This window comes from Microcebus murinus, chromosome 25, assembly GCF_040939455.1.
Source record: "Microcebus murinus isolate Inina chromosome 25, M.murinus_Inina_mat1.0, whole genome shotgun sequence".
Lineage (NCBI taxonomy): Eukaryota > Metazoa > Chordata > Mammalia > Primates > Cheirogaleidae > Microcebus > Microcebus murinus.
In genome coordinates, this window is record NC_134128.1 from 24,857,038 (window position 1) to 24,881,777 (window position 24,740).

Genomic DNA, 24,740 nt, shown 5'->3' on the forward strand with positions numbered 1-24,740 from the left:
TCTCCCTTTTATCTTGTTTTAGCCCTTCCTTTCATCCTTTGGCTCCATCACTGAACTCATCTTTTGTCACTCTTCTCCCACCAAACCCTAATCTAGACGTAGAGCAACGAAAAAGCGCTTTGCTTCCTTCCAAGGAAGTATGTCTCGCTGCCCCCGGGAAGATCAAAGGAAGAGGAGGAGCCCCGGTGCCCTTGGACGTGAGGTTGCCGGGGTCCCTCTGCGCCGGCTGACTGAGGGAGGCGGCTCTGCCGCGCCCACGTGTTGCCTGACATTTCACCACCAGCAGGCAAACATTTTTCTTTCCGCTGGTGTTTGTTTAGTGAGCAATGGACTCGGTGGTGTGTGATTTACATACGTCTCGCTCTCTTCCTGGCGGCTCAGGCTAAGTTATTACCCAGGCATTCCAATTCAGACACAGGAAAGGGGACAGGTGACAAACCCCAGCGCTGTACCGCCACCAACAAAGCCCTATTCGTCATTCGCAGTGTCGAGCAGGGTTCACGCTCCTAATGAGAACACGGGCTGCTCCGTCAGCCGAAATGGCTTTAGGCTTTTTGGTATTTCCAATTTTATTTTAAGAAAATGCAGTTCTCTCTCTTTTTTTTTTTTATTATTATTTAGAGACTGATGTGGGCAGGAATATTTAGAGATGACTGCTTAAAAATCAATGCACTGCTGCATCTGTGACTTCACGTAGAGTGGTCACGCCTGGACGTTGTGCCGGGCAGTCTGCGTCTCCTCCTCTTCCCAGTGCTTGGCGATGGCTCCCTCCACTCCGGGGTGTCCCCGTTTGTGAACCGAGTGTCATTGTCACCCTGACTCTGAAGGCGAGAAGAGAGAAGCCTCTGGAGACCCCACGTCTTCTAACCCACTGCTGCAGAGAGGAGCCCAGAGGCTAAACAGATCTTTACAGCCCGAACCAAATGCAGCTCCAACAATTAGGGTTAGGGCCGTGATTCTTGGAGCTTGCATCACGCTAACGGTTGTGTGTGGATTTCCGAGGGGAGTTTGTTCAAGAAAGGCTTTCCTTTAAGGTAATTTCCCATTTTCCCAAAGAAACATACTGTAGAGAATGTTGCCAGGCAAAATTATAGTTTTCCTGCACTGAGTTAAGACTCTGTGGCCATATAATTCTCCCCATTAACTGCAAACGCTCAAGAAAAGGAGAGCCCCGTAGCTGATAATATTAACCGGCAATGCCTTGCAGGGCTCCGAGTGGTTCTTCACCACGGAGGTGACACAGACCTTCAGGACCACAGGTCTGGGCCCTCCTGGTCCTGCCTGGATTGGGCTGTTGTAGTTTTCCTTTGACCTTAACCGCCAGAGACTCACGACGCCACCCACCCGCCCCCAGCTGTGAGCACGCCATGCCTTTCCTCGCGTCAGACCTTGGGAGACATGGAGTGAGTTAGTGACTGAAGATGTTCCACAGCCCAAGAGGAGGAAAGAAGAGGAGGGAAGCCAATGGCCAGAGCCGGAGGCAGAGAAAGGAAGCTTGTGTGCCCGTCTCATTTTTAAAAGAATATTTAACATTATGACATTTATTAAGAACACCTGCTCCAGTCTTTTTTAAAATAATATGGACTGATTTGAGGGCAGTATTAGGGGTATTCACGAGCCTCAAAAAGTGAACATTAAAATAAAGAGCAAAATGTAGCCAACTTGTACGTAGCAATTGGTAGACCCTATGGGACGGCACCAAATGAAGAAGAGAAATGGCAGTTTTCTGTATGATTTCTCGTGGGAGTAAGGGGGTAGTCTGTGCCCTTCATCATTGCACACAAGCTTACTGGCAGCCTACCCTGAGCTGTGTTCTGTTGTAAAGACGTGTGACACTCATCGGCGGGGTTGGACTAGACAGAAATGACCAGAGAAAGAATGGGCTGTGGGTCGGGAGGCACAAGGAATCGGTGGAGAGAAATTTTTATATCTTGTTCCTTTTTCTCAATAACCAGTAAGTCTTCATCCATTGCATTTCCCAGGGTTTAAAAAAAAGAAAAGAAAAGAAAAGAAAAGAAAAAGAGGAAAGGAAGTAGGAGGAGAGCATATGTTTCAAAAAAATAAGAAACAGAGGGAGAGGAAGACCTGGTCTACTAGAATGGATCATCCTGGGGCAGGGGGAGCGTGGGCAGGAGGAGCGTGGGCAGGGGGAGCGTGGGCAGGGGGAGTATGGGGAGCCGGAGGGGACGCCCCCGCGCTGACCTTCCTCCGCATGAGGTCGCAGTTTCACTCCAAGCTGTGGTCTCCATCTGGCAGCAGGGAGTTTAATTCAGACGGCAATTAATAGAAAAATCTGTGCGCACAACTGTCTCAGGCCTCGTGAACAGCCATGGGGAGGCCATGGAACTTGGCCGAGTACACAGCCGGGCCCGAGCAAGGTCCGTTTACAGCAAAGTCAGCAAACCCAGGCCTCTTCTCTTAGCATGGAAGGCTGCGCGTGCACTAGCGTGTTGTCCATGTCACGGAGTTGAACTCAACCCCTGCGGAGTACAGGTGGTGGATGGCACACTGGGGCCTGGTGTTTGGGACGGGAGGGAGGTGGCCCTGGATGAAGTCCTGTGCACAATCAGCCAGCGCCCTCGGCACCCTGATGCAGTTAGAACAAATCGACCAGCAAGCAAAGAAAATGAGATGCCAGAGTTGCTGGAATTGTGAGGAATCCAGGACCTTGCTTAGTTTTTTTGTTTTTTTGTTTTTTTTTTTTCTGTTTAACAAAATGCATTTCTATAATATTTGAGTAGAATCCAGGGGAATTCAGATAACAACTATTACAGCGGAGAGGTAATATATCTAATTTTCCATAAAGATGGACTAGAACTACATAATTTCCACTGGCTTTAAGTAATTTAGATATGAGTCGAATTTCATTTTATCTCATAAATTGATGCATTTTTCATCTTTCGAGGATATAAATATCTGCATTCAGAAAAAAAAGCGAAACAATACAAATACACCACAGGCCTTTATTTAATTTATAGGAATGAATCCAAATGTCAAAAAAATAAGTCATTTCTGGAGTTATTGAGGAAAGTTAAGTGGAAAAAAATTCCAGAACAGCCTTTTAGGTATTTACAGAAGAAAAAGATACTGGCATTTAAAAATCATACTCTATAAAAATGCTGATTTTGTTCCAAAATCATTTTCTGTACTTACCTACTCAGTCTGCTCTTGCTGGGCCAGAAATTGCACAGGGAGCTTACGATGAACTGTGAAAATGAATTTGAGGATTTTTAAGGTAACAAGTCGGTCACGAAAGCAATTTTTATTTAAAAAGAAAAAGAAAGAAGTGCCTGCATTGACACTTTATTCTGCAAAATTACCACATAAAATGAGTATAATTATTGTACACATGTGTCAAGGAAGACATAGCTAACTTAAATTTTGGGGGCTTCTCAAATAATGCTAAGATCAGTGTTTAACTTACATATACTTGATATATTTAGTGTAACTAGTGTTTATTTTATGCTGAACAATCTATCTCTCTTTTCATTCAACATGTAAAACTATTAAATGCATCAAATGCTGCACTAATGTTCTTCAAAGGAACATTAGCTTCCTGACCTTTAATTTAGGAACAATTTAAGAGAACTGTCCTGGTATAGTCTCATATGCATGATAAAAACAGGCAAAAAAGTTGTAATAGTGTATTAATTATTAGAATGTACATTTTAATCATCCTCAAGAGATGATTAGAATCTATGAGAAAGAAATTAGATACATAATTTATTTATGTACTGTTTATAATATTTCATATGTAATATGAATATATAATCATATATAAAAGTTAATTTGAAATGGAAATTTAGAGCTTCCATAAAATTATTGTTTTAATAAAATAATAAATGTTGATCCAGCAATCCCATTACTGGGCATCAAACCAAAAGAACAAAAGTCACTCTATGAAAAAGACACCTGCACTCGAATGTTTATAGCAGCACAATTCACAATTGCAAAGATGTGGAAACAACCGAAGTGCCCATCAATATGTGAGTGGATTAATAAAATGTGGTATATGTATACCATGGAGTACTATTCAGCTGTAAGAAACAATGGTGATAGAGCTCCTCTTGTATTTTCCTGGCTAGAGCTGGAACCCATTCTATTAGGTGAAGTGTCCCAAGAAAGGAAAATGAAGCACCACATGTACTCACCAGCAAATTGGTATTGACTGATCAACACCTAAGTGGACATATATGAATAACATTTATCAGGTGTCGGGCAGGTGGGGGGAGGGGATGGGCATATACATACATAACGAATGCAGTGTGCACCAACTGGGGGATGGACACGCTTGAAGCTCTGACTCAAGGGGGGAGAGGGGACAAAGGCAATATATGCAACCTTAACATTTGTACCCCCATAATATGCTGGAAAAAATAAAATTTAAACAAAGGAAAAGAAAAAGTATCCTGAAAAAGTAAAAAGAAAGTAATTAATTAATATAAAATCAATAAAATAAAAATAATTAATTGTCATTAACTGAGGCCACAGCACAATGCTGGGGCGAGCAGACTCAGGGCTATCAGGTGAATCTGGGAAGTGCGGCCGCTGGTGCATTCCTCAACAGAGACCACAGTCCGGAATACAATAGGAGCTCGGAAAGTAGTTGGTGGATAAATTTTAAAAATAGGTAACTTAAAATTAATTATTTGCCAGTTTAGATTTTTTTTCTACTTTTAACAATAATTTTAGCCTCAAACTTTTAATCCTAAGGAAGAATTTGCTTCCTATGAATGTTCCCAACTTTTAAATAAGGCTTAGTCTTACCGTCCTAACATGGGCTTCCGTTGTTTCCAGAAACACATCTTGCTTCTCAGCTCTGCTGGTACATTGGTTTAACAGTGAGGGGTCTGGTCATATTGATGTTGGTTTTAACTAAGAATAAATGGAACATAATTTTGAACCTCCTGAAATCCCCATCCAAAATTTAAATTACTGTTTTTAACTGAAATCTTCTCAAGGTAAATAATTTAATCAAATAAAATGAAATCTATACCCCTAAAACAGTTAGCCCATAAGTTAAATTTCTGTTAAAATATTAATTGCTGTACAAAAACAAAATGGCTAAAAGAATGTGAAGAATTACACATTATTCATAATAATGGTTAAGGCAGGTGCTGTTTAAATGAAAGATGATCGATCATGCCATTAAGAAATAATGCCAAGTTACTTGCAGAAGCATTATCTAGGATTTTGGTTGTCGGGTCTAAGACTCCAATACTTATTCCAGAGTTTGTTCATTACTATCTTTACATTATTTGCGGATAGTCTGCTATTAGTACAAGCTGATGTCGAACCTGATGAACTGCGGCAGTTACTCTGAACAATGTTGGAATGATCATAATTATATTCTCTCAGTAAGAGTAATCAGGAGGATACGTTCAGACCATTCTAGGTGATGCAAACTTAAAATTAATTCAGAAAATTGTCATTTGAAGATTTCTGAAGAAATTTCTCATTTCATCCGAGTGTATGATTTTGAGAATTCTAATCATCTCTAATTACTCTTTTTATTTTATCCTTCACAATTGTCATGAATTGCTACCATGAATAGGAGGAGCGCCGATGAATATTTATCAAGTTTCTATTTATTCTAAATAACGTAGTTTTAAGATCCCTATCAAATTTCCCGTCTTCCACCCACCCTCTGGCTCTCTATTGGAGAAATCTCAGCATGATTGCCTAAATTTTAGTTCACCGAGAAGGCTACATTTGCTAATGGTAGCATTAAAATACGTGCTGATTGGAATGACTCCCTACCTTGATCTATGGCCCAGGATTTTGTGTTTTACAAGAACAGCAAGAAAGGTGATCCACGGTCCATATTTAACAGTCTCATTTGGTTCACATCCAACTGACCCTGTTCTGCACTACAGCTGGTACGACTACATCCCGGCTACTGGTCATACGGCACTTGGGTTGGTACTGCCATCCTACCCTGTCCGTTTCACCATCAGAGAGACCCGTGGCTGGGCTTTGGGGAGCAAGTGGGCATTTGAGGGTCATCTGTCCCCATTCTCTGTTTTTTTATCAGCTCATAATTTATGTAGATAGAAATTTCTACATTTTAAGGTCACAATCTAGCATTGTTTTTCCTCTATATTGGGCTCATCTATTTCTATAATTTTTATTCTTTGAAGTGTTAAACACATCACTAGATTTAAAATGCCATCTGCACCGGTATGGAAAATAAAGACCGGTGTCTAATCGAAGGTAGAACAGGTGAGGTTTGGCCTTGTCGTCACGCTTGCCTTGCTCGGCGTCTGTCAGCAGGAGCAAGGCCGCTGCCTCCAGCGTGTGGTGTGGCCTCGATCAGCTCATCTTTGCACCCTGGCACTCATGGTCCTCGTCTTCAAAGAACAGTGGAGGACTGGTTCTGCAAGATCCTCATCAATTCTAATGCTCCTTGATCATGAGTGCGGAGGTCTAACATTGCTACTTAACAAGAAAGATGTATGGATTAGAATAAATAATGAATGTAAAAATTCCTGGAAACAATAAAAATGTTAATATAAAACAAAAAAAATGGCAATTTCCTTAAATTAAGAATGATCTGCAATTAAATTTTCTTTTTTGAGAAAGATTTCATTTTGCACACACGTCATCTCTGAAGAGTTAATTTCATCCCATGGGTGATTTTTTTTTATAAAATTAGTATAGATTATTGAAGCACATTTCTTTATTTCATTATAACTAATGGATCTTTATTTTTTAATTTGCAAGTACCCAAGAGTTTCAGATAAAAAATACTGAGGCCAAACATAGAAATGATTTGCTATCACCAAAAGCATAAAGTTTTGTTAAGTACAAATGTTCTTTGACTTACTATGGGATTATGTACTGAAATACTAAGTTTATGCTTAGGTATTTTATTCTATTTGTGGCTATTATAATTGGGATTATTTTCTTGTTTTTTTTTTTTTTTTTTTCCAAATGGTTTACTGTTGGTACATAGAAATGCATCTGATGTTTGTATATTGATTTTGTATCCTGCAACTGTACTGAATTTGCTTATCAGTTCTTACAGATTTTTTTGTAGAGTCTTTAGGGTTCTCTAGATATAAGATCATATCATCTGCATACAAGGAAAATTTGACTTCTTCCTTGTCAATTTAGATGCCTTTTATTTCTTTCTCTTGTCTGATTGCTGTAGCTAGAACTTCCAGTACCATGTTGAACACACAGTGGTGAAAGTGGGAATTCTTGGCTTCTTCCAGATCTTAGAGGAAAGGCTTTCTGTTTTTCCCCATTCAGGATGATACTAGCTATGGGACTGTCAAATGTGGATTTTATCCTATTGAGGTAAGTTCCTTCTATACTTAGTTTTTTAAAGAGGTTTTATCAAGAAGGGATGTTGAATTTTATCAAATGCTTTTTCAGCATCAATTGAAATGATCTCTTTTTTTTGCCCTTTGTTTTGTTGACATAATGCTTCCCATTGATTGATTTGCAAATGTTGAACTAGCCTTCGCTCCTGGGTTGAATCTCACTGGATCATGATGAATAATCTTTTGAATGTGTTGTTGAATTCAGTTTGCTAGTATTTTGTTGAGGAGTTTTACCTCTATGTTCGTCAGAAATTTACTGGCCTATAGTTTTCTCTTTTTGTTGTGTCTTTGTCTAGTTTTGGAATCAGGGTGATACAGGCATCTCAGGATGAGTTTGGGAGTATTCTCTCCTCCTAGATTTTTTTTTTTTTTTGGAATAATTTAAGTAGGATTGGTATTAGTTCTTCTTTAAATGCATGGTAGAATTTAGCAGCGAAGCCATTAGGTCCTGGACTTTTCTCTTATGGGAGACTTTTTATTACTGCTTCTATCTTGTTGCTTGTTATTAATTTATTCAGGTTTTAGATTTCTTCCTGGTTCAGTCTTGGCCAGGAAGATTGTATGTGTCTAGGAATTTATCCATGTCCTCTAGGTTTTCCACCTTACTGGTCTCTTATGGTCTCTGGATTTCCACAGTGTCTGTTGTCATGTCTCCTTTTTTCATCAGTCACTCGTTCCTACCACGTTCCATGCTTGGCTGTCTGTGAGACTTTCCTACATCCTAACTAGGGCTTTTCCACACGGAGAGCTTTTCTTTCTACAGCTGAGATGTCCGGGATGCTTTGTCTGCTGACCTCTGTAGAGTGCTGACCTTCCACACCCGATGCGGACCAGGTTCACCTGTGAATGACATTTAGCCTTTTGGGATTCCTATCACATCATTCTCCCCACTTCATCCCTCCTCATTGAAGCACGTAAAGCACTTCCTGGTTGTATCTGTTCTTGATGTCCTAACCCCCAGCTGTGCCGGGAGAGGGGCAGCCCATACATAGGGCCCCTGTGTCAACTGGGGTCCCCTGAGGCCAGCGGTTGGTGCAGGCAGGAAGTGAGCTCTGCCATTTCTCAGGTGACCAGGTCAACTCTCTGCTCATGACAGGTTCCAGGATCCCCCTAAGGTGGCAGAAAATCAAAAGGAGCCAGGTGATAGGCATAGAATGAAGTTTCCTAGAAACCAGAGGGAACTATGTTAGTTCATGCTATGAAGTAGAGGACATCCAGTCTTACTTAAAGGAAGAGAGAAGAAAATATAAAAGTTATCACCATATATATATTATATATGGAGAAATCAGTACTAAAAAACACTCCGATCAAATGTGTTTATAGCTTTAGCTGCATGTCAGAGCATACTCTCCTTTTGAGGTCCCAACTCCACCAACCCCGCCCCCACCATCTCTGAAATGGCAAATCAAGTATTTTGATGATGAACTTTCCAGTTTATTTCATTTTCATATCGTTGAAAAACACATCTATAAAATGGAACTTTGTTATGGTACCCAGAGATAATGTTAAATAATAATAAAGTCAAATAGGGCATATTCCCAATTCAATATTATTCTAGTTATAGTGATTTATGGAAGTCGTTATTTTGAGCCAAACTGCTTGCTAAGTGGTGCATTTTTATTTCTAAATGGACTGGCTCACATCTATATGTCTAGCTTGCTTCATGGCCCTGTCGCTGCTGCTGTGTCAGGGTTTCTGTGTAAAACAGTTGTCTAATTAAAATGTGATTTCAAAACCTATTTGTTATTACTTCTATTATCTCCTTGTAGGGCTCTGGAATAACATGTTTACGTCTTCCGCAAACTCATCTAATTTAATATTTGCCTAGTAACCCAAAAGTCCTCGTTTAGCAAGAGCCACCCTTGGAATGCAGAATATTTTTCCCCCCACAAGGCCAGCTACATTTTCACTGAATGTCACTTCGATATTCTGCACTGACTGGGTACATGAGTCCTTCCAATGGTGAAGCTGAAACTGCTCAATGCAAGTGGTTATTAATTTGTTCTCAGTACAAAGGATGCAATTATTCTTCTAAAAATAAAGCTCTTGGAGTTGGGAGAAATGCAGCGAATGGAACAAGTCTTCATAATTTAATATTCTTCATTTCGATTTTTGGAGCAGATTTACCGGCATTTAGGGGCCAGAGCTGAAATTATTAGCCAGCGTGACCAGGTGATGCAAAGGGCTGCAATGACTTTGACAGACGTTGTGAAATGGAGCCCAGCAATTGCCGTGTTTTCACAGCCCCTGTCCTTCCCATCTCGGGAACTCAGAGCCACCTGCACTGCCGAGTCCAGCTGGCGAGACCCTGCCCTGGTTGGTGAGCAGGAGACCCTGGGATTCCGCATCCCAGCAAGGTCCAGGGGAGGCTGAGGCCGCCATCCTGAGTCCCACACCTGGAATAGCAAGGATGCAAAAGTATGGCCAGGTTTCTATGTACAGATACAAAGATAAGATTAATATTAGATACACTGGATTTTCTTCATTGGGGGAAGGAAACATTTATCGATGCCAAAACCTTGTTGATTGTAATTTAGGAAAATATAACCAATGTATATCACGCCCTCCTCTCTCTCTCTCTCTCTCTCTCTGCACATAAGTGATAACTAACTTTATGCAAAATAGTTCAGGTTCCAGAATCATCTTTAATACATAAATGATGAGGTTGCTCCAAACGCATTATGAGTAGATGTGGGAGATAAATGCACTAATATAAAATCTGCTTTTGAATAGAGATAAAGATACTTTCACAAGTCCTCCCTGTTTTCCTCTTCTCACCGAGACAATCTAAGATGTCAGAAGTTGCCAGATTTCCTATCCAGCATTTTGAGGAGGAATACCTCTATAAATGGTTAAATCTGCTGCCTTGGGAAGGAAGTCAACAACTGCAGTGTAAAACATCTTCAGGAAAAATGCTGGATGAGGAATTACCAATTAACCCACAATCTGCAATTATGGAACACTACTTACTCCTTGTAATTACAAGCTTGGCTTAAGAGTCCAGCATTACACAGCAGTGAAATCCCCTAATTAGCTGGGATTAAAAGAGCAGAAAGAAAATTAAAATGTACAAGGACAGACAGAAAAAGATGAACTCTACTTAGAAGAGTTTTAAAGTGGTTGACTTTAGGTCATGAATATCTTTTACAAATTTTAAGGTGGTTTGCTCACTTCCACCACACATAGTCCTACAGTACACTAGTAAGAAATCACTATACCAGCTTCTTCTGGTGTGACGTGATATCGGGATATAGCCAAGGAATAAAGCCATCCTCAAAGCCACGCTACTGACATGTATGAGCACCTGCAGGTTTTATAGAGAATGTGCAAATTTGATGCAAAAAGTTTATTTATACCATATTGTTTCATACTTTTATATAATTTCAGGTGTATAATGTTTTGGGACTCAGAAGTGCCTGAACTTCAGAGATTTTTGTGTTAATGATACATTATCTAATGCAATTACAGCTGAACTTAAACAGTTTCCAGATAGTGAGCAGATAAACGTGTCACCTCATGAGATATTACAATTCATGAACATGAGCTGCTATTTGAGAGCCATCACTGTTATCAGTGAAGACGTTGGTAGGTAACACCGTTGATATTGTAACACCTAAATACAGATATTTCTATCTATTGTAGCTCCCATATTGTTGCCATTCCCCAACTGATTTCACACAAGAATTCAGAATGTGGATGTTTGCTAAAAGTGAGGGCTGGCTCATTTCTCGGTAGGCTCATATTCGGAGGCATTTTTTGCTAAAGGAGCAAGGAGTGTGTCAGAGAGCGACACAGCTGCTGCAGGGGCAGGGGCTGGGCAGGGAGCAGAGCCCCAGGCCTGGACAGTAGGAGCCAAGACCCCTAGTTCTACCTGGGTCCCGAGCTCAGCCCCAGCCATTGCAGGGCCACAGTAAAACGGGGCCCTGGACTTGGACACATGTTGCCATCGAGGCCAGCAGCAGGCGGGGTAGAGTGGAGTTACCACAAGAGCACAGAACTTCCAGGAACTGCTAACAGACATGCTGAACACAAGATGAACTCTTAGAACTATATGGCTGGAGAATACAGCCATTAAATCAACATTAGCGTCAGTGAGACTCAATCTCACCTACATGCAGTGAGCCCTGGGGCATTTTGCTCACAGAGTTTATATGGAGGTTTTATGGCCCAGATGCATTTTTTAGGAGTCTGACCTTCCATGGGGAAAAAAATGCGTCTATACTTTAAGTGTATTCGAGATGAAAGTGGATAATTTCTATAAGCACAAAACTCAAAAGTGATGTGAGATCAAATGCTTCTCAAATTGCATTATTGTTATATGGTTGTCAAATAGAAATTCCTCTCTCTAGTTTTCAATTGTAATGCATATTTAAAAATCTCTTTATTTACTGTGTATGTAAATAGTCATGTTCACTAGAAACAATTTGAAAAATACAAAAAATGCATATATATATATATATATATAATTTTCCATGTTATACATCCTTTGACAGAAGTCCCCTTCTGCCACATGAGGCCACCTCCTTGGGGTCTGGGCATTGGCTGCACCTGGGACAGCCCTTCCTTCTCCTCCTGGGTCCAACCTCTTCTGTTTTCTGTCTCTGATTGTTTGAAATCCTAAGTGCCATTTGCACAATTTGATTGTTTTCCAGCTCCTTCCAATAGTGTTTCTCTCTCTCTCTCTCTCTCTTTTTTTTTTCCTCAGAGCTTGTAATTGTTATTTGTGGCAGTCTCACGAAGACACTTTTTTATTATAAAAGGAAAAATACTGCAGTGTCTTTGGGGATTGGTAATTATCACAGTAAACTGTCATTTCAGTGGACTCTAAGTACTCTTCCTTCTCCTTTGTTTCTCTTTACTTTGAAGCAGGGTCATGATTTGCTTCATCTTAGCAGACGCAGAGCCATGTATTCTCGGGGCTAAAAACATTACAATGACATTTTTTTTTTTTTACAAAATTGAGCAAGAGAAAAAGAATGAAAGTGTTCTCTGGCAGCTGGAAACACACACAGAGATCAGGCCTCATCATATCCTCCCTGGGTTTAAATATTCCAACAGTAGGAAGACAGGAAAAGAGGGAAGAAAGAAGGAAAGGAGGGAGAGAGGAAGGAAAACTGGAGCTGAGCATGAGGTGCAATCTATCGCGCACGCCTGGGAGGTGTTCCTAGGTGTTGTCCCTGGATGATACATACCTGAGTGCACTGTCCTCTTCCTACTACTTCTGTGTGTGTTTGAAGTAACAAAGAGTTAAAAATGAAACAATCGATAGCACAAAATAAGATCTCGAAGGGCTTGCTTTCCAGAATCATTCCCTGCTGTCTCCTGGCTGCGCCCTGCTCTTTGCTTGGTGAGGACAGCCCGGCGAGACCGCAGAGCAGGTGCGGCCGACCGCACCAGCGTCCCCCTGGCCGTGCGCGCCCACACGCCGCCACAGTTAGGGAGGGTTCACGTCAGCGACGGGGCTAATTGCGGCTTACAGAGGGTAACGGGAAGTGAGAAGTCAATCTGAGGACATGCAAAGGCTGACCTCAGCCACTGTAGCTTCTGTCCCTAATTAAGCACTCCCTGCGAAGGGGGAAGGTGGGCTAAGTGGGGGTCTCTGTGGGCAGAGCAACACCTGTGCAGAGAGCTGGACACCTGCAGGGAGAGGGGAGGGGGAGAGCGTTGTGGACGGGGCGTGAGTCGCCTTTCCTTTTTTTCCAAACGGCGGAAAACCGTTTTCCAAGCCTGCCAGCGTCCACTCTCACGCTCACGCCCTCCCTGTGCTGAGAGAGATGGCTCCAAACATCGGTTGAGTTTAATGAAAACGGCTGAACTCTGTTCCCCCGAGGTGAGCGCATCCACTGCAAACGAGGTGCAGGAGGGTCTGGGGTCCACATGTGCAGACTGGGATTCAGAACCGCAAGAACTCACGGGCTTAAATAATGCGAAGCAGAGCAACGGGAACTAAATTAAGGACTTCTGACTTTTCCTGCTCTGCCTTGAGTGACTTACTCTTTACTTACAACGGGGACATGGCTTAGTTGGCAGGCATGACACATTTATATCGCTGTCGTTACTGTAAAAGCTCCATTCATTAATAACCACAGACTCAGTACGAACAACAACAAAAAAAGTGTATTTCCAGATTAAAGAGTTCACTGTGAGCCCGAAAAGAAAAAATTTAGCCAACCTCAGAGGACATGATAAGAAATAATTAACTGTCAGTGGATACAGGTTCTCTTACTTTCTCTCCCTTTTCCTCTCTTTTGCTCCTCTCCAAATCCAGGTGCAGGAAGTGTGGCAATTAATATTAACCTGGGTTTGATTATCTGGCTCTTCAGCTCCTCATTGGATTAGGTTGATTTGGTAATTTGATTGCTATGCAGATGTGAGCGGTGCTGATTACATTAAAATACCTGGAGGAAATGGAGAAACACCACCAGACACATGCAAGGAGGTGCTTGGTTCCCTGTGGCTTAGCGCAGCCTCCGGGGGAGAAAACGGGGTGGTGGGAGCAGGAGGGCCCTTCACAGTTCTCCAGCATTTCCCCCCCCCCGTCAGGACAAGGCGCCATCACTTTCCACCAAGGTTGTGGGATTTTCACGTAGATTTAACTCTTCTAAGAGGGGCCATGGTCTCACTAAAAAAATAGCTCATAGCCGTCTTCCTGGATACAATCATGGGTTCATTGGCTGCTGGGGAGGGGGTGTACTAGGGAGGAGGCAGCAATGCGGGTCCCCAGTCACCACGGTGTGACCACGGGGAGCCCAGGCGCCAGCAGGACTGACCACGCAGACTCGGAAGGGCTGGCGGCAGCAAGGCCCCGGCAACTCGGAGCAGTGAGTTGAGCCCCTCAGACAGAAACCAGGGCTCAATTCGGACTGCGCCTGCAGGATGGGACGGCACTCACTGCCCGTGATGCTGGATCAGAACCTCAGAATCCGTACGTGAGATCTGGCTATAGGTGGAACACTTTAGACCAGTTCTAGCAGCAGGGAACTGCACGATCCTCCGGAGAAATGCCTTTCACGTTGGGGAAATAAATGATGGAGAAAAACATTGGCACATTGTTTCTGAAACACTTAGGATTAATATGGGTGACCAGATAAAATATAGGAAGCCCAGTTACTCCTAAATTAGAATTTCAAATAAACAATGGATTTGTGTGTGTATGTGTGTGTGTGTGTGTGTGTGTGTTCGCACGCATGTTTGTGCGTGTAGGCGCAGTCCACAGCTACTCTCTGTTTTTACTTGCTAAGCTGACAGTCTTGGGTGAGCATCACTTACAGTTTCGAACACTGATTGCTGGGAAGTCCATGGGGGAAAGTGGAATAATTTCCTGAGAATACCCACATGTCCCAGTGCTACGTGGATGCCGTCCTGACCACGGACAATCCCAACACAGGGGAAGTTTTCCCTGTCACCATCCTCCACTTTCTCTCCTGGTTCTGAACACGCCGTTCCCAGGAGCCTGCCTGCAGAGGACATGCCAACGCTCGCTTTGACATCCACTCCATCTCGTGCCCCGCACCCAGACCTCTTTATTCGTGCTGCTTACAAAGCGTTTAGTGGATGTGGGGGAGTGCTGAAGCCACTGGCGCTTAAATTTGAGGGTAGCCAGCCAGTGTCTCTCACTTACTGAGATTTACTTTGGAAACACTCGGATGTATTTCACAGCCGTAGCTGTAGGTGTTTCTCAAAGAAAAAAAAAAAAAAAAAAAAAAAAACAATAGCTTTTTTTTTTTAATTGACAAATAATTTGTGTACATATTCATGAGTACACAGTGATGGTTTGATACAGGTAATTCATAGTGATCAGATCGGGATAATTGGCATTTACGGTACTTACAACAATTAAGATCAGACAAAGCCCCGTGGGCAGCTCTGCACAGTAAGAGAACAATGACTAGACGCTCGTGTATTAAATGCAGGGAACGTAGTACGTACCCAGTGTATGTAAAGCTTCTGTGCACAAAAATGACAGTTTCCAGTCTGTTCTGAAATGAAATACCGTAACGCGCCACGGGCATCACTTTTCCTTGAATAATCGGCACATCGCTCTCCCCGAGGTTATGGACGACAGCATCTCCTTTCTGAAACATGACAGGCAATTAGCTGCTATCTGGCATCTAAACGTCAACTCACTCCCTAGAGTTTTCTAGATTAATTCTTCCATTTAGCCTATCAGCAAATTGATAAAGATTTTTTTTTCCTCTTTTGTAACAGGCTTTATTAATAGGTTGACTTTGTTTCCCACCGAGTATGCATTTGCCAAGGCTTTGGGCACCTATTTTGCCCGTGCTGCCCACAGCCGTAGCCACTGGCCACGTGTGACCAATGAGTTCCACTTAGGTGAACCGAGATGCACATAAGTGTAAACACGCACCGGAGTTTAAATATTTATAATGAAAAGAAAAACTGCTTAAAATAGTTTGCATGGACTACAAGTTGAAATAATCATATTTTTTAAATAGCAGGTTAAATAAAATGTATCATTAAAATTTCACTGGTTTCTACTTTTTAATGTGGCTGATGGAAAATTTTAAGTCTATAAATGCAGTTCACATATTTTTATTGGGTAGTGCAGCATTAGACAATCGGTTTCACAGAGGTAGGAACTGAGTTGCTTCTTATATAGTTTGTGTTGTTAGACACAGTTCTTTAAACAGTAAATCACTTTCTCTGTCTCTGCTTCCCTACTTTGCATTTATTATGAAGAACACTGAAATCACGCTTCCGTTTTTACCAATTGCAATGCAGCTTCTCAAAAAAATTCAAATTCATATTCACATTGGTTTTACAATATACAACCATCAGTTGTATCCACCAAACGGATCTTTATACTGCACCAAGCATTGCCAGGCTTGGCAATGAAAGGCTCTATTTAGCTTTATTCTTTTTCTTTTATTTTAAATTTATTTATTTTTTATAAGGACACACTGTAATTGTGCATGTCAAACAGTTTGATGTTTTGATGCATATCTATTTTGTATGATAATCCAATCAGGGTGGTTAGTGTACCCTTCACCTCACATACGTGTCATTTCTTTGAGGTGAGAATGTCCAAAAGCCTCTCTTCCAGCTATTTTGTGATGTGCAGCATTTTGCTGTTACCTGTAGTCACCCCACTGTGTGCCAGAACACCAGAACTTCCTTCCGGTTCCTTCTTTTCATAAGTCAGTACCTCCCTCCAGTTAGAATGTGTATTGTTAAATGACAAAAGGAAGCAGGTGCTGGTAGGAGTGTGGAGAGGAGAGGACGCTTATGCACTGCAGGTAGGATCATACATGAGGATAGCCACCGCAGAAAACAGGAGGGAGGTTCCTGAAGAGGATAAAAATGGAACCGACTGTAAGGATACAGCAGACCCACTCCTGGGTATGTATCCAAAGTAAATGAAGCCAGGATGTCAAAGAGAAGTCTGCACCCCCTGCTCATAGTAGCACTATCCACAGAAGCCGAGATACAGAGTCATCCCAAGTGTCCATCAACAGGCAAATGATAAACAAAATGTGGTGCATGTATTTGCAATGGCGTAGTGTTTGGCCATAAAAAAGAATGAAACCCTGTCACTTGAGAAGCTGTTTCTTTGGGTTCTGTGCGGCTGCTCTGTGTTGATTGTCTACCACTTCTCCAGTGCTTCTCAGTCCTGTGTGGGGATTCACCATCACCGCTGCCCTGGGATGACTTGTCACCCGTAGGCTGATCCGCTTTAAAATTTATATACATACAGTGTAACCACATAACCACATACAATAAATACTGTATAGCTACATATACAAAATGTAAAAATGTTTCTATATAATTTACACTAACTCTTATACATATGTAATCTTCTATAATGTATACCTCGTATATTTCATATTTATATGGGAGTGGGTATAAATTACATAAAAGCCAGTCTCTTTTTAAGGGTTGCTTTGAGGAGTGAGTGTAAGCACAGAGGCGACATTCAGCCTGGAGAAAGATCTCAGGTGAAGAGATGCAGACACCATCAGTTGGAGTCTGGCTAGAGTCCTGTGGAGTGAGGATGAATCCTGAAATATATGGGCAGGGAACCAACCCTGGTTTAACAGGGCTTACAAACGGGAGAGCTGGTTTTGTGGTTACAAAGTTACCAGCCTGTTATTGCGGTTACAAAGTTACCAGTCTGTCATTGTGGTTACAAAGTTACCAGTCTGTTATTGTGGTTACAATGTTGCCAGTCGGTTACAAGCCTGTTAGTCAGCAGCTGTTTGGCTGATGCAGGCTGGGCTCAGCTGAAAGTCACAGCCTGCAAGTCCACTGCCTTGGCCCCAGCTGTGGTTCTGTTCCCAGTCACTGCTTTTATTTGTTGAGGGTGTTTCCAAGCTGATGTGGTTGTGGTTAGGAAATGTTCTTATAGCAGATCACCAAGCAGCAAGAGCCAAAGCGCGCCAGTGCATTTAAAGAGTCTACTCAGGTGCGTCCTCTGACATAATATCCAAACTCCACATCAACGACCGGAGAAAACACACTTCAGCGGCAGTGAGAATGATGCCGCACAGCGCGCAGCATTTCACAAGTTTTACACACATCCTAAAATTTTCTTTATTTTTAGTATCACTACCATTGTTATAATACTTGGAATAGGCTACATTATAAGTAATGACCCCCAAAGCTCAATGGCTTAGAACACTATGCTCATGTATCCCTCACACTAACATTCTACTATACTTACTTGAATCCATGCATTGATCATATTTGCAAATAGATTTTTTTTTTACTGTGACACCACTAGATTGCATTGAACATTATCCTTGAGCTTAAGAAATATAAACAAATAATCTATCAGTTTGTGGACTTTAATTTCCAGGGGAAACAGACAACATTGCTTGAACAAATCTCCTACCAAGTACATTTCTATAAGCTGGGTTTATTTAAGGGAACAATTTGTGAACAAACTAAATGGGCCCTGGGGCAAGACGCAAGAGGCAGAAGACAGAAAAGGCCATATCTGCCACCGAGAACTTTGTCAGGTGTGAAAATGTAGGATAGGAGAAGGGAGGGGAGGCTGGGATTGCCCAGCAGAAGCAGATTGGACTCTCTGCCCAAGACTGGAGTTGAGGTTGAGATGTGTGAGCCCCACACATGGAGAAGGTTCAACAGGACTTAGTTTATAAACAGGTATGTCAGTGTTACCCTCAAAAGCTATAAATTAAATTAAGCCCAATTTTTGAAAGTGAGAAGAAAGTTCATAGTCTAACCAAATATTATAGAAAATATATTTAAGAAAATTAAATGCTACTTTGAGATAAAAATCTACCAGCAAATAGAGTACAGAAAGAAAAGTGCTTTACTGTCAGAGAGCATGTAAAATGTATAGCACCTCTAACACTGAGCAATGGAAAGCTGAGATAAATCCCTTTAAGATTAACAACAAGACCAAGATGACTACAACCGCCAACCCAAAAAGCCATGATGCCAAAGCCCTGGCCTGTGCAACGAGGAAAACAAAAGGCATGAAATGAACATAGACTATGAAGGATTCAAGGAAACCATCATCATTCCTAGATATTTTTGGAGAAAATTTTGGTTTATTTTAGGAGAAAAACTGAATGCTATTTGAGTTAAGAGAGTAGAATTAAGAGGCAGATTTAGCAATGATGCTGAATACAATTTGAATAAGAAAAATAATCTTATTTTACAAGTGCCAGAAAGAAACAATTAAAAGACAATTTTTATAAAAGAAAATTTTTGAAACTGCCATTTACAATGGTGTATTAATCTAATGAGACATGTGCAAGAACCCCTCACAGAAACTGCTTAATGTATTAAAGCAAATTAAGACATATCTTAAATAAAAATGGCTAATGTTTCGTGCACATGTTTTGAAGACAGTATGTTGGAAGACAGCAAGTCTCACAAATGTATGCATAAATTTAATAAAATCCAAGACAGTTGTTTTGTTTTGTTTGAGTGTGGAAATCCATGAGCTTACTTTATGTACTCACGGAAATGAAAGTGATCAATAATATCAAAGAAAATTTTTAGAAAAATAGGGCAAGAGAGCTTAAACTACCAGGCATCAAGACATTTTAAGGCCACATCAATTAAGACAGTGTGATTGCCTAAAGATAGCCCCCTAAACCAATGAAATGGAATATGCATTACCAAAAATAACTAACTAGATAGCTAGAAAGAAATAAAACACTACCATTTGATTTAACACAAAGTCAGACTCAACAGAATGGTGAAAAGAGGCCCTTTCCACTATATGGTGCTTTATCAATTAGAAAAAAAAAAGAAGAGAAAGGAAAAGGAAGAATATTAGTTACCACTTTATGACATGCTCTCAACCTGATTCCAAATGGATTGTTGCCAAAGACGTGAAAGGTAAACATTCAACTCTCTGTGAAAGGCCAGCGAATGCCACGCGAGTCCTCAGCTCTGTCTGTGCAGAGCCAGCCGGGCACAGAAGACCTTCATGAGTGGGCGTGGCTGGGTTTGGCCATAATAAGGGAGAATATATTCATGACTTGGTTGCAAAGAAAGATTTACTGAATTCAATACAAAAACATTCACTTTAAGAGGAAAGATGAAAAGTATCGGTTACATGTAAATTAAGAACCTTGAAGCCATTTGCAGAGAGAAAGAGGAAAACAGCGAGTCTTTGGCTGGGAGGAGGCACGGGAACTCCAGCGCCCCATGCCTGGGAACACACACGCAAGTCACTTTGAAACAGTTTAGCATCTTCTACAGAAGAGGCAGGTGCTCTCTTGCCAGCTCTGTGTAAATCGTGGCGGACATTTATACGTTTACCTGTGCTCAAGAGAGTTTGTAGCAACACGACCCTTCCCGGCAACAACACGAAGCCCCTCTCACTCCTCCCCTCATGGTGGATGTGCACATTGGGACGCATGTAAAAATGGACTAGTACACAGAAATAAAACAAATGGAAAAAACACACACTGGTGTACGAACATGGAGGAAATATGAATATACTTGGTGCTGAGTAAAAGAGCTAAGAAACAAAACATACACATAGTATAATTTTAAAATCAGGCAAAATTAACCTCTAGCTAAACTTGTGAATCATTGGGGCAATGACGGGCAGGGGCATTGGGGGCGTCTGATGTGCTGTTTATTGCCCCGCACGGGGTTTCCCCTGTGTAATAATTCAGTTTATGTCTTTATCTGTGAACTTTTCTGTATTTACGCCAAATGCCATGCAATATTTTTTGTCTTTAAGAGAAATGGATGCATATCGTTTTCAAAATGTTCCTCAGGGTTAAAATATTCAGCCCTTTTAGCTCCAAGGCTAGATATTCTGGTGTCTAAGTCAAGTTCGAATCCGGTTTCCGCCACGCACTGTGAGACCTTAGGTGAGACAATTAACATCTTTGAGCTCCAGTTTCCTCAGCTGTAAGATGAAAAGGATAACGTCCCCTGTCATGTTTTTTCTTGGGAAGAAGAGCATGGGATAGCAGAGTGTATGGAATTCACTGGAAGCCAGCAGGAAGCTGCGCTTAGGGGGTTTCACTCTCGTCAGATCTCGGTCTCGGACGTACTTGAGTGTGATCAACTCTCCTGACCTTTTCGTCACAGTAACTGTATCCAGCCAGCAGTCATTATGTAAATGTGGCAATTATTGACACTTTGAAAGTGAAAATTAATGAATGCCAGCCTGCTATTTCGTTATTTGCACTCATATCAAAGTTAATTTAAATGTAGATGTATATTTTAATCTTCCCTTTTTGGTTTATAAATTCCCTAACCTATAAATAAGGGTCAAATAGGAGGAGCTAATTTTCTTCCTTTTTTGCTGTCTTGCGTGAGAGTGGCAGAGGAGCGTTTCGGCAAGCACACAGAGGGTGCTCGACAGGGGCGGAGAGCGTATCCCAACCTCCGTGGCCATCCGGTGTCTGGCGGGTGGACGCCCCTCCCCGGAGAGCAGCCCTCGTGCTCGGGACCCTGCAGACTTTTGCCCGGCTCGCTCTGGCCCTGTTAGAGGACTCCAGCCAAACACTCTTCCTCTCTTGCTGAGATACATTAAGTTTCACCCAACATGGGGAGGAGCACTCCCCTCTTCCTCCCCACTAGTGAAAATACAAGGAAGGAACAGCCGTGCCAGTGAACTAGCCGTATTGGTAGTGAAGTTAAAAAGATGATGGAGCAGTTAAGCAACGCACTTGGGCGTGGACCCCGGCGCTGGTGTACTGGGGTGTGCCCGCAGACCAGGCAACCTGGTTTGGGTCGAGTGCCCTCTGCCTGCTGCTAAGCAGGATGCTGCCAGCCCATGACAGAAACAAACAAAACAGGCGAATATCAACACAGCAATAGAAAGGGAAACTTGGGCGTCCTGACAGAAGAGGGGGTGGCAGGGCTGGTATGAAGAATGAGGTGTGTCTACAAGACTGACTCGACTCCGGAGACCTCGACCCCGTCTTGGGTCGGGGACAAGGTCACTGAGCTTGCAGAGCAGGGATGAAAGGATGAGGAAAATGAAAAGCGAATTTAGTCTGCTTTACCATTCACCTAGGATCAGCCCTGGCTCTATGCCTAAGGCTTTTGGGGAAGACATGAAGCATTAAAATTACTAATTATAAGCACACTTTAAACCATTCCATAAGGCCTTCACGATTACACAAATGCAGACAAACTTTCTAATTGCCGCTGTGGGATCCCGTGGTGTCTGGTATTGTATCAAACCACGGTGCTAGCATTTTAGTTACTTATGCAAAAATCACATCTGCAATTGATAGAAATATTTATCAGTGTGTTCACTAAAATGAAAACGCACTGAAGCGAGTAATAACATTTAAAACAAATAGGAAAGCCCAAATGAAAATGAAGCATTTGAATAATTACACAGTGTGTAGCCCAGAATAAATGATATCAAAATCCACTTTTGTTTCAAATCAATAATACCGAAATATGACAGAATCTTGATGACACTGTATAACAAAAATTTAAACCATAAAAATATACTTGTAAAACATTTCCAGACAATGGGATATTTCCAATTCTCCTTCCGTACAAAAAACAATTGGCTCCTGGAAATGATTCGTTTATTTTTTTTTTTCTCTTTTCTTTCTTTGGGAGTTTATCATCGCATACAAACCATGCCTTCTGCATTAAGATTCTAGCTTTTCACGTTTGCTTTTAAAGATGGTAGAAAATTATTACAGGTTCACATTATTTCTGGCAGTTTGTTAAAAGATGTTTTCTGGGTATGGTGGAGTCGCGTGCATGGGCAGACAGACGTTCTGTGAACTCGCTAGTTCCGCTGTGTTTAGGATGCCCACAACCCCAGGCGGGTCCTCGCCTTGGCTGTGCCTTCCGAAGCACCTTCAGCAACTTCAGGCTTGTGATTTCTTGCGGTTTGATTATCCCTTACTCCTTTCATTAAGTCATCAGTGAATTTATCTTCACTTGTCCAAGAAATCACAGGCAGCTTCCTGTTTTGTGTCAGCCACCGCGTTAAAACAGTGAGACAGAAAGGGCAAGGTTCCATCTTTCTCATCTGGGGGGGCAAAGGAGCTTTTCGGTTTGCCTGGATATTTGAGGTGATTGGATATCAAGTTTTGGGTACTCATTTTTATCCTCAAAGAGAGTTTTCTGATTTTCATAACTTTATGAAAAATCCTGCATCATTCTGGCACAGACAGTAGTTGAACAAGGATCTGAATGTCAGCGTTAGGGTCTGGGAGGGCCAACTGGGCAAGGCGGGATCAGGTTCCAAGGCTAGACCTGCAGGGCGGTGACAGGCCATCCCGGAGCGCCCCTTGGGAGCAGACACACCATTCTGATGACCCATCTTCTTCACATGGCGTCTTCCTCTGTCTCCGTCTCTGTGTCCACATTTCCTCTGGTAAGGAGGTCGTTCATGCTGGCTTAAGGCCATGTCATGATCTCATCGTAACTTCACTGTCTCCGCAAAGCCCCTGTCTCCAAATGAGGTCACATTCTGAAGTCCTGGGGGGTAGGACTCCAACAGATCTTTTCTGAGGGACACAATTGAACCCATGACAGTAGCTCTTTTAGCTCAAGCCCCTAGAAATCTTGAGTTCAGTATATAATTTCAAGTGGTCTTAATTGCAGCGAAGGGGAACTGTGGCTCTGTTAGTTACCATGTAGCAAACATCGTGGGCTTTGAACCACACACACAAACACATGCACACGCACACACACACACACACACTCACAAGTTGAGTAAACACAAAGTCTTGGAGGCGCTCCCATGTAATTTAGCTTTCTGTTCTCAGCTCGCTGGCCAGGCCTCCCTCTGTGGCTCTGCCCCTCCCTCCCAAGGCTGCTGCCACCTGGGGGGGCTGAGAGCCTACAACGCCCCAGCACACGGAACTCAGCCCTCCACACGCTCTCTTCCCCCAGGGCCGAGGAGAAGCCACAGGGACAGGGCTTTATGTCTGAGCAAGAAGTAACTATAGTATTTTGAAACAAAAAAAAAAAAAAAAAGAAAGAAAGAAAGAAAGAAGTAACTAGTCTAGAAAAGGGTGAAAGGACTGAGATTCCAAGGCTAGGAATGATCTCCGTTGGAAGGGGGGCGGCATGCGTTCTGGGGGTGCACTGCAAGTGGTTTTTCTCTGAGGCCCAAAGATTTAGTGACCAGGATCTTGCGGGACCCGGCACCATTGTAGCTGGATTGCAGCTGCACCCTGAAGCCCTGACCCCTGGTCTCAGACGGTGCCATGTGTAGCTACGGTAAAATACTGTCACCTGCACGGGCCCTGATCCGACCTGACTGGGGCCCTCACAGGAAGAGGAGACGAGGACACAGCCGCACACAAGGACAACCACAGGAGGACACGGGGAGAAGACGTATCAACACGCTAAGGGGAGAGGCCTCAAGAGGAACCCGCCCTGCCGACACCTCGATCTCAGACAGCCAAATGTGTTTGAATTGCATTTTGTTTAACTCAGTGTTTAAAAGTCTCTCTGAGCCTCAGTTTCCCCAGCCGTGAAATGAAGCTCGTGGCCTGTGCTTCTCAGCCTGGGCTCTGTGCACAACACAGGCACCAAGAGCCATATCAGGGGCACTTCACAGCCCTGGAAATGCATGTTACATCATGTGCTACCACGCAGCATCTTCAGGGGTAGGCAGAGTTCAAAATGCTTTAACCTGAAAAGTAAACCCTGACCATATAATAGAGAAAGATGCAAAGTTAACCTCTGTACTTCTGGAAGTAGAACATGAAACCCTTTAGTAGCTATGAAGCTCTACAAAAAAAAAAAAAAAAAAATGAATAAAACATTTGCCCATGGAAGTCTCTTCTAGACACTAGGAATAAAAAGATAAATAAGGCTGGATGCAGCGGCTCACATCTGTAATCCTGGCACCCTGGGAGGCCAAGGCGGGAGGATGGCTTGAACCCAGGAGTTTAGGTTGCAGTGAGCTGTGATGCTATGAGGAATCCACTGCACTCTTGCCTGGGCAACAGAGTAAGACTC

At 42.4% G+C, this 24,740-nt stretch overlaps 1 long non-coding RNA gene across 1 annotated transcript in view; it reads left to right on the forward strand.

Annotated features, from left to right (window-relative positions):
* LOC105861458 (uncharacterized) overlaps positions 1–24,740 on the forward strand; it is a 188,210-nt gene that overhangs the window by 143,225 nt on the left and 20,245 nt on the right. The window lies entirely within an intron of this gene.